The sequence below is a fragment of the Euprymna scolopes genome, chromosome 3, assembly GCF_053919585.1.
Source record: "Euprymna scolopes isolate OS-2025 chromosome 3, ASM5391958v1, whole genome shotgun sequence".
In the NCBI taxonomy this organism is placed as follows: domain Eukaryota; kingdom Metazoa; phylum Mollusca; class Cephalopoda; order Sepiida; family Sepiolidae; genus Euprymna; species Euprymna scolopes.
This window is the reverse complement of record NC_136484.1, coordinates 68,555,970-68,563,547: the sequence shown is the minus strand read 5'-3', so window position 1 is coordinate 68,563,547 and position 7,578 is coordinate 68,555,970. Positions and strand designations below refer to the sequence as shown.

The following is a 7,578-nucleotide window of genomic DNA, read 5'->3' as shown; positions in this document are numbered from 1 at the left end:
AGTCGAGTGCTCTTGTGTAATGAATGAATGCGTGAATGTAGGATTGACATGAAATTCTTAAAGATAAACTAAAATTACCAAAAGAATGGGCTGAAATGACTTAAATAAATAAAAAGTAAATGACTTAGACTGACTTTAATGAAATTAAGGATGAATTGAATGACCTTAAGAATGACTTGAATGCTTAAAACTAGAATCCTTCAAAAACAACTTGAATGATCTGGAGAATGGCTTGAATGGTTTTGAGACTGACTGGTTGTAAAGTGGGTGATCATTTTACATTAAATCAATACAGAAAAGTGATCCCTTACTTTATATCACAAAGTTACAAACATAAGTACAGCATATAGTAAGAACATATACTACACTTTGATCTTGGCCAAAAGGCCAAGAAAAGGGTACTTATTTGCTCCCCCACCGAGCAAATTAGGCACAAGGCCGATTTTTAATGTGAGGAGTGAAGGAGAAATGGAGATCAACTCCTCGGGGAGTAGGGGAGCTGGATAGTGACAATTGGTATGAAGGGTTGCCCCTACATTGACCAAGATCTTATATGTGTCCCCACATATGGTCTTTTCTTGCAGTATCTGCCGGAACAGATACTACACTGAGATATTAAATCCTGTATTCATGTTAAAAATACATTGAAAATCAACAATGAACAAAAAACTTAGGCACATGGCCAACTCAAAAGGGGGGATTGTGGGGGTCGTTGGTCATCCTTGACACTCCAGAACTAAACAAAATCAAAAGTTTCTCCCAGCTAGTATCTTCTTTCACCATAATACCGCATTCACCCTTTCATACTGGGGGACGTCCTACTTAACTCCCAATTTTTAAAACATTTTTTATTGACGTTTAAAAACAAAAAAAAAAACAATAAAAATGGTACAATAATTCATTTGCGTCGAGGGTGGGAAAAATGATTAGTAGGGCCCTCCCAACCCCGTCTAGTTGATAGACTGCCCGTTCCACTAGGTTGTTAAAAGGAACCTCGATTCTGCGGGTCAGTCTCTAGGTGGGGATGCCCTCTAGATGGGGGGTGAATGGAGAAAAGAAAATTTTGTGGGTAAGGAGTGGGGGTTAGTTTGTATTTCTTTCTCTCCAAGATGGGTGAAATTTCGAGGAGGGGGTGAAAACAAAAATTCCAAGAAGGAGGGGGTGGGGATCTTGGAGGCTTCCTAATTGGGGAGGGATGGAACACACACTTAGCTAGCTGAGAGGCTACTTATTTAATTTTACTTTATGGAACTGCGCGTTCCACACCTGTCTGGTATTTGGCTCCTCTTCGGACACACAGACTTGTTACATGTATCCATCTTCTGTCAAATGCCACGCGATGCAGCCTTCTTCTATCACATCTGATCTTCACCCGTAGTTTGTGTTTAAAGAAAGCGATCAGATCTCGATCAGAAATAGCCAACACCCCCCCCCCCGGCAACCTTGCAGACGCGACGTCCAAATCACCATTCTCGCCACGGCCAGGATCGTAACGTAGACCATTTGTCTTTCTCGGTCCCACGGCGGCCTCACGTTGTCCACGACATTGGATATGGTAATTGGGTAAGGATGCTCAGAATCGATGCGAGCCGTCACCTCACTGACATACGAGCAGTACCGGCGGAGTTCGCGGCAATCGAAGAAAGCATGATCAGTCGTTTCTACGGCCGTTGTCCCACAACGGGGACAACCAGGCGACTCCGAAAACCCGGAACTGCATTGTATGTTGTTCAGGGGAAGTGCATTTCGGGCCAATCGCCAGGTCAGAGAGAACTCCGAATTGTTTAGATAATTCGAAATTGGCGCCCAGCTCCACACGGAGCTAATCTCCCTTCACTAGATCCCTGTGGAGTTCCCTACGGGTAGCAGTCACAAGGTCGCTGGACCTTGGTAGTCGTTTTAGCGCGGCTCGGCACTCTTTCATGTAGGCAGATTCTCCCCATGGCCTGCGACGGCTTTCGATAGAAGGGTCGAGAACGAGGTCGGAGTAGGCAGCAGTAACCACGGGGTTCCACGGTTGGTCATCTTGCATATAGTGGCTCAGGAAGGCCAGCCTCTTTGGCATTCCCAAGCCTCCCTCACACGGACGTTGAATACAGACCTGTCTGCTCACCCAGTATCATCCTCTGTCCTAAAGAAGCGAGGACAAGAGTTTGACAAGAGCTGTTAGGTGTTGTTCAGGCAGAGGAAGTACGGCCATTGTAAAGGATGAGAGGAAAGACGTAAGTGGAGCACGCCTCAACTCTACCCTTTAAGTAAAGTTTCCTAGGAAGCCACGAATTGACTGCAGCCTCCACCTTTGACCATACCTCCAACCAATTTTTTCAAGCTGGAGACCCGGCCCGAACCACACGCCGAGGATCCGAACCGGGCCATCCGTCCAGCTGAAGGGCGGCGGGAGGTTGGCGTTGCCACTCCAGGCGTCCAACCGCAGTCTTACCGACTGCTGCGGTTTATTTTGGTCCTTGTGATTCTTTCGTACTGAGCGAGCGCCTCCGACACGATCTCGATATCTCTGAAACTCGACACAAAGACCGTGACATCATCGGCGAACACGGATACCTTGGCGGCTAAGCCACCGGATATTGTAATTCCGCGCATGGCCTAATTTGCCTCCGCATGTCTCAGCTTGTGGAGCAGAGGCTCCAAAGCCAGGACATAGAGCAGGGGCGATAGCGGACAACCCTTATGAACTGACCGAGAGATAACAAAGGGTTTCGAGCGCTTTCCGTTGACTTGCACGACGACTGTGGGCTGTCGATACATCACGGAGATCCATTTTCAGAAGTCCGGTTTAAAACCGGCAGCCTCTAAGACAGATGACAAAAAACGATGGTCGACCTATATCGAAAGCTTTGGACTGATATAAGTTGATCAGCGTGGCTTCCGTGTCGTCATCTATCCCTCCCTCTAGGATCGTGCGGATCAGGTGTAAGTTGTTCTGAATTGATCTCCCCTTCACAGCGTAGTTCTGTTCCGGTTCAACCAACTCGCCGATAACAATCTGCAGCCGATTCGACAGGACCTTGGCCAAAATTTTCAACTCTGTGTTTAGCAGAGTTATGGGCCTGTAATCGTCTAACTCTTTCCCACCATGCCCGTCACCTTTCTTCAGCAATGTGATCACTCCCTTGATGACTTTCCCCGGATGGATCCCTGAGCAAACCAATGGTTGAACACATCCGTCAGAAGAGGAAGAAACATGGGCGACAGCCTAAAATACAGTTCGTATGGCAGACCATCGAGTCCCGGCGATCTGTCACAGCTTACCTGCTTCAGCGCAGTAAAAAGTTCCTGCTTCGTCACCCGGCCCTCGCAATTAGCCGCTCTAGCCGCCTCGAGGTGGAGAAAGTCAGCCAAATAGTCGCTAAACTCAAGGACCAGAAGATCGGGCTGATGTGTAAAACACTCCTCTAAATGTCTCGAAACCTCTCGCAGATCTCCCGAGTCGATTCCATGGTGCGTCCATCCGGGTGTCTTACCTTTGCAATGTAATTGTCTGAGCCGCGCCTAGAAATTTCACGACACGTGTCAGTGTTGGAGTTGACTACTTCATTGCCTACCTTTCTAAGCATAGCTCTGACTACTTGACCTTCATAATGCTCGCTATTCTCACGTAGAAGGTCCTGCTTAGTTAGTTCCTAACTAACCCTATCACCCTCCCCCATAGCTCGTGCTAGTTTCTTCTCTAGCTTTTTCTTTGTCTTCGCTTATCTAGTGCGAGGCGCTGGGCATACTTGACGGAGAAGGTTCTAATTTTGGCTTTTAGACCTACCCACCACTTACTCCCGATAACCACCCCCACTAGTGCTTTTCGAATTAATTGTATTAGCTTTTCTTGGAAGTCTTGTATCTCAAGAAGAGAGGTGTTTAACTTCCAGTGAGCCGCTAACTTAGGCCTATTTCCTAGCTTCAGCCGGGCCATAACTAGTTTATGGTCCGTCTGGCCTAGCTAAGTGAACGTGGGACAAGATAAGAAGTCTAATTCGCCTCTCCTAACTAGCATCCTGTCCAAGTAAGTGTTTGGATAGGAGGAAACGCTATTGGCCCCGGATGCTCGACCTGTCAACCAGACCGCATCTAGCCATCAGATTAGCATCGCCTCCTACCTTATCTATCTCGGGGTCTAAGATAGCATTCCAATCTCCCATTTGCACTACCCGCTTCCGACAATCTACAAATGCGTCAAGCTGACTGAAGAATGAGACACTCTCACGAGCGGTGCTGGACGCATGAACCGCGATCACCCGAAACACAGAATCTTTTACGACAACATCAGCCACAACCAGCCTGCCCACCGCATCCCTATGAAAAACGTCGACAATCGCCGACAGGTACGTTTAACCAGCATGGAAACTCCCTTCACCCGCGGGCTGCCATATGCTGAGAAAACCTCAAAATCTCGGGCCAGCACCTGACAGTCCACAGAGGAAATGAAATACGTCTCCTGAAACGCAGCCACACCCACTCCCAGGGACAAGAGGTCGTGCCGGAGCGAGCCGCTTAGCCCGATGATCTGAAGCCCCTCGCAAATTCAAAGCCATGGTACCTACCTTAGGGTGTGTCACACTCAGCTCAGTAGTCAGCCGGGGAGAGGACGCCGACGTTATGTGCCATGCTCAAGGTGGTCAGGTTTTTCATATCCTGACCTTCTCTCGCAATGCCACCGACATCCAAAGGATAAATTAATTTCATGGCCCTGTAAAGTGATGGGTGGACAAATACCGGGACACTTCCCTTGCATTGTTTTGACAGTTCGTCAAGAGAAGGGTCATTTTTCTTCACTAGTTCGATTCCCGGAAACGCCACTTCAGCGGCCTGCAGCCTTGTCTACAAGTTGGTCTTGCAGACCTCTGGAGTTCTGACAAAAGTTATTAGGAGCGGGGCGTCCGGGAAATTTGAGGGGATATTTACATCTTTCTCCTCTATCTGTTTGTAATCGAGCAGAGGTTTTAAGTTTTTCCTCTGCCGTTGAGAAATGTCTGTTGCCACAGATAGAGGGTCTACAAAACATAGTTCCTCAGGGGCAAGGGCTTTTAATTTGATTGGTCTGCGAGAGGCAGAGGAGTCTCTCCTCTCCCTCGGTTCATTCTTTTCCTTTTCTTTTTGGGGTGGTGGCTCAGTTTGCATTGGTGTGGGGACGGGTGTTTGTGTGGTGTCTGGTGCTGGTGTAATGTCTGGTGTTGGTGTGGTGTCTGGTGTTGGTGCAATGTCTGGTGTTGGTGCCATGTTTTTTGTTGGTACGGTGTCTGGTGTTGGTGTGGTGTCTGGTGTTGGTGCAGCGTCTGGTTTGGGGGTGGAAGTGGATTTTGTTTTTAGAGGTGGTGTATAATCACAGGGAGTGGGGGTACCTTTTCTTCCTCTTTTCTTCTTTTGTTTTTCTTATTTATTCTTTCGAATGAACCGGGGAGAGGTGAGGTTGAGTTCTTCTCCCTCTCACTTGCGGATTCATCATTAGAGGAGCAGTCTTTCCTCTGTTTGATCCCCGTCTCGATTGGTGTGGGGACCGTTGGTTGTGTCTGCTCCTCTAGTTGCTGCTGCGGCTGTTTTGTTGTTGCTGCTCTGGCTGGTGTCGTTGCTGCTGTTGCTTCTATTGCTGCTTCTGCTGCACTTGCTGCTTTTGCTGCTGCGGTAGTTGTTGCTTGCAGCTGTTTCCGTGGCATCTGCTGTGGTGACTGTTGTTGCTGCATTTGCAGAGGCTGCTGTCTCGATTTTTGGGCTGGTGGTGGGACGGTGGTGGAAGGGATTATAGGCTTCCGTTTTAGTCTCACTATCGTGCTCCATTCCTTCCCCTTGACCTCCTGGGTGGTTTGGGTTTTCCTTGGAGCTGGGGTTAGTGCCGCGGTTGTAGGGGTTATTGCCGCTTGTTTTGGCGCGGGCGCTGTCTCAGAAGTTGTGACCGCCTTTTGGGTCGTTTGATTAGGGGTTACCCTTTGGAGGCAGCTTCTAGCCATATGGCCCTGCTATTGGCAGAACCAGCAGTGCGGACGACGGTCCGCCACTACTACCGTTATGCTGGCGTCCTTGTATGTCAGCAGCATTATTATAGCCCGAACACCCTCCCTCTTCAGCCTTATTGCTATTGTGTAGCAGCCCAGATGAGTCCCAGTTTTTGACCGTACTGGGGTCACCTGTTCCACCTCACCGTACTGGTTGAAGAGGCATCCTAACAGTTCCGCAGGTATTTGGGTTGGCACATTAAATACCTGCACCCGAGTCCTTCTCTTGCCCTGGTATTCGGGTATTAGTTTGACTCTCCCATGTTTATTTCTTGGAGAGAGAGTCTTCCCGCATCGTCCTTGGTGGGTAGGCGCATGTCCCACATGGCGAAGCTCCTCTGGTACAGGTATAGTACCGGGATGTTACGTTTGTCGAGGGGGCCCGCCATATCTTCCTTCTTCATCCCCAGGAGGCGGTTTTCCGGTATATCGGAAATGGCGAAGGACAGGACTCTGCCCTCAATCGCCTCCCAGTTTTATATCTGCCCCCTCTATGTATTGTCTCTATTTTGTCAGGTACAGGTCTGTATACTTTTGAGGGGACAGTTGTTTTTCTACGGTGTTCCCCCACGCAGACTCTCTTAGTGGTGTTGGTGTTGGTGCGGTGTCTGGTGGGTCTTTACAAGGTTAGACCGCATAAAAATGGGCCATAAAAATGGAGGTCGCCCCTGCCTGTTTATGCGCGAGGCTTCCTGCCTCCCCAGATTTCTTAGTCTGTCCTTTTGTGGGAGTGTAGCTTTTGGGGAGGGGCTCCCTTTTCAGTGTCTTTTGGGCCTGACTCTCATAGGTTAGAGTCTTTTTCGGGGGCAGCTTCCCGTTTTGGGGAGTCAGCTTCTTGGGGAGCATGATTTTTTTTGTTCACTTTGAGGCCATCTGCCCCTTCCTCGTTTGTGAGGTCAAGGCGGTATGCCCCATCATTTCCTTGATCTGCTTCTCTTTTGGAGGAGCAGCCCTCCTGGGGAGCGCTGTCCACTTTATTGTCCTTTTGGCCTGGCATCTCCTCTTTTTTGTGGTCGGAGTGAGATGCTACGACCGATTTTGGTTTTGCTCCCCTTTGGGGGAGTCGCCCTCGGGGGGAGCTGTTGGACAATTTTCCCCCTCCTGGGGAGCGTCCAATGCTGTCATATCCGGGCGGTACGCCCCATCAGTTGTTGTTTTTGCTCCTCCTGTTGGGGAATCGTCTTCTTTGGGAGCAGTAGCCCCCTGGCTGGGGGTATCCATATCGGTGGCTCCCTGGCTGAGGGTATCCATACTGGTGGCCCCCGGGCTGGGGGTGTCCGTTTCCCTCTTTTAAAAATCACCAAAAAGAGTGACGTGGAGACGGCGTCCAAAGTGGGGAGCCGACTTTGGCGCCAAAAAGAAGTGGCGCCAAAAGGCGGCAAGAGGGGAGATAGAACTGAGAGAGGGAGTGTGAAGTTAGTGGAGGGAAGAGAGAAAGTGTTTCTGACCCTCCCTCCCGGGAAGGTCGTAAATTATCAGCTCGGAACCCCGCGTGAGCGGGAAGAGCAGAGAAAGACAGACAAAGTGGGAGTGTGGATAGAACGCTACCCAACAAGCTCGTCAGGTGTTCCGGACACGA

The 7,578-nt window shown here is 49.4% G+C and overlaps 1 pseudogene; it reads right to left on the bottom strand.

The window, feature by feature from the left end:
• Positions 1–262: 262 nt before the first annotated feature.
• Positions 263–400, bottom strand: LOC145264290 (U2 spliceosomal RNA; annotated as a pseudogene).
• Positions 401–7,578: the final 7,178 nt, after the last annotated feature.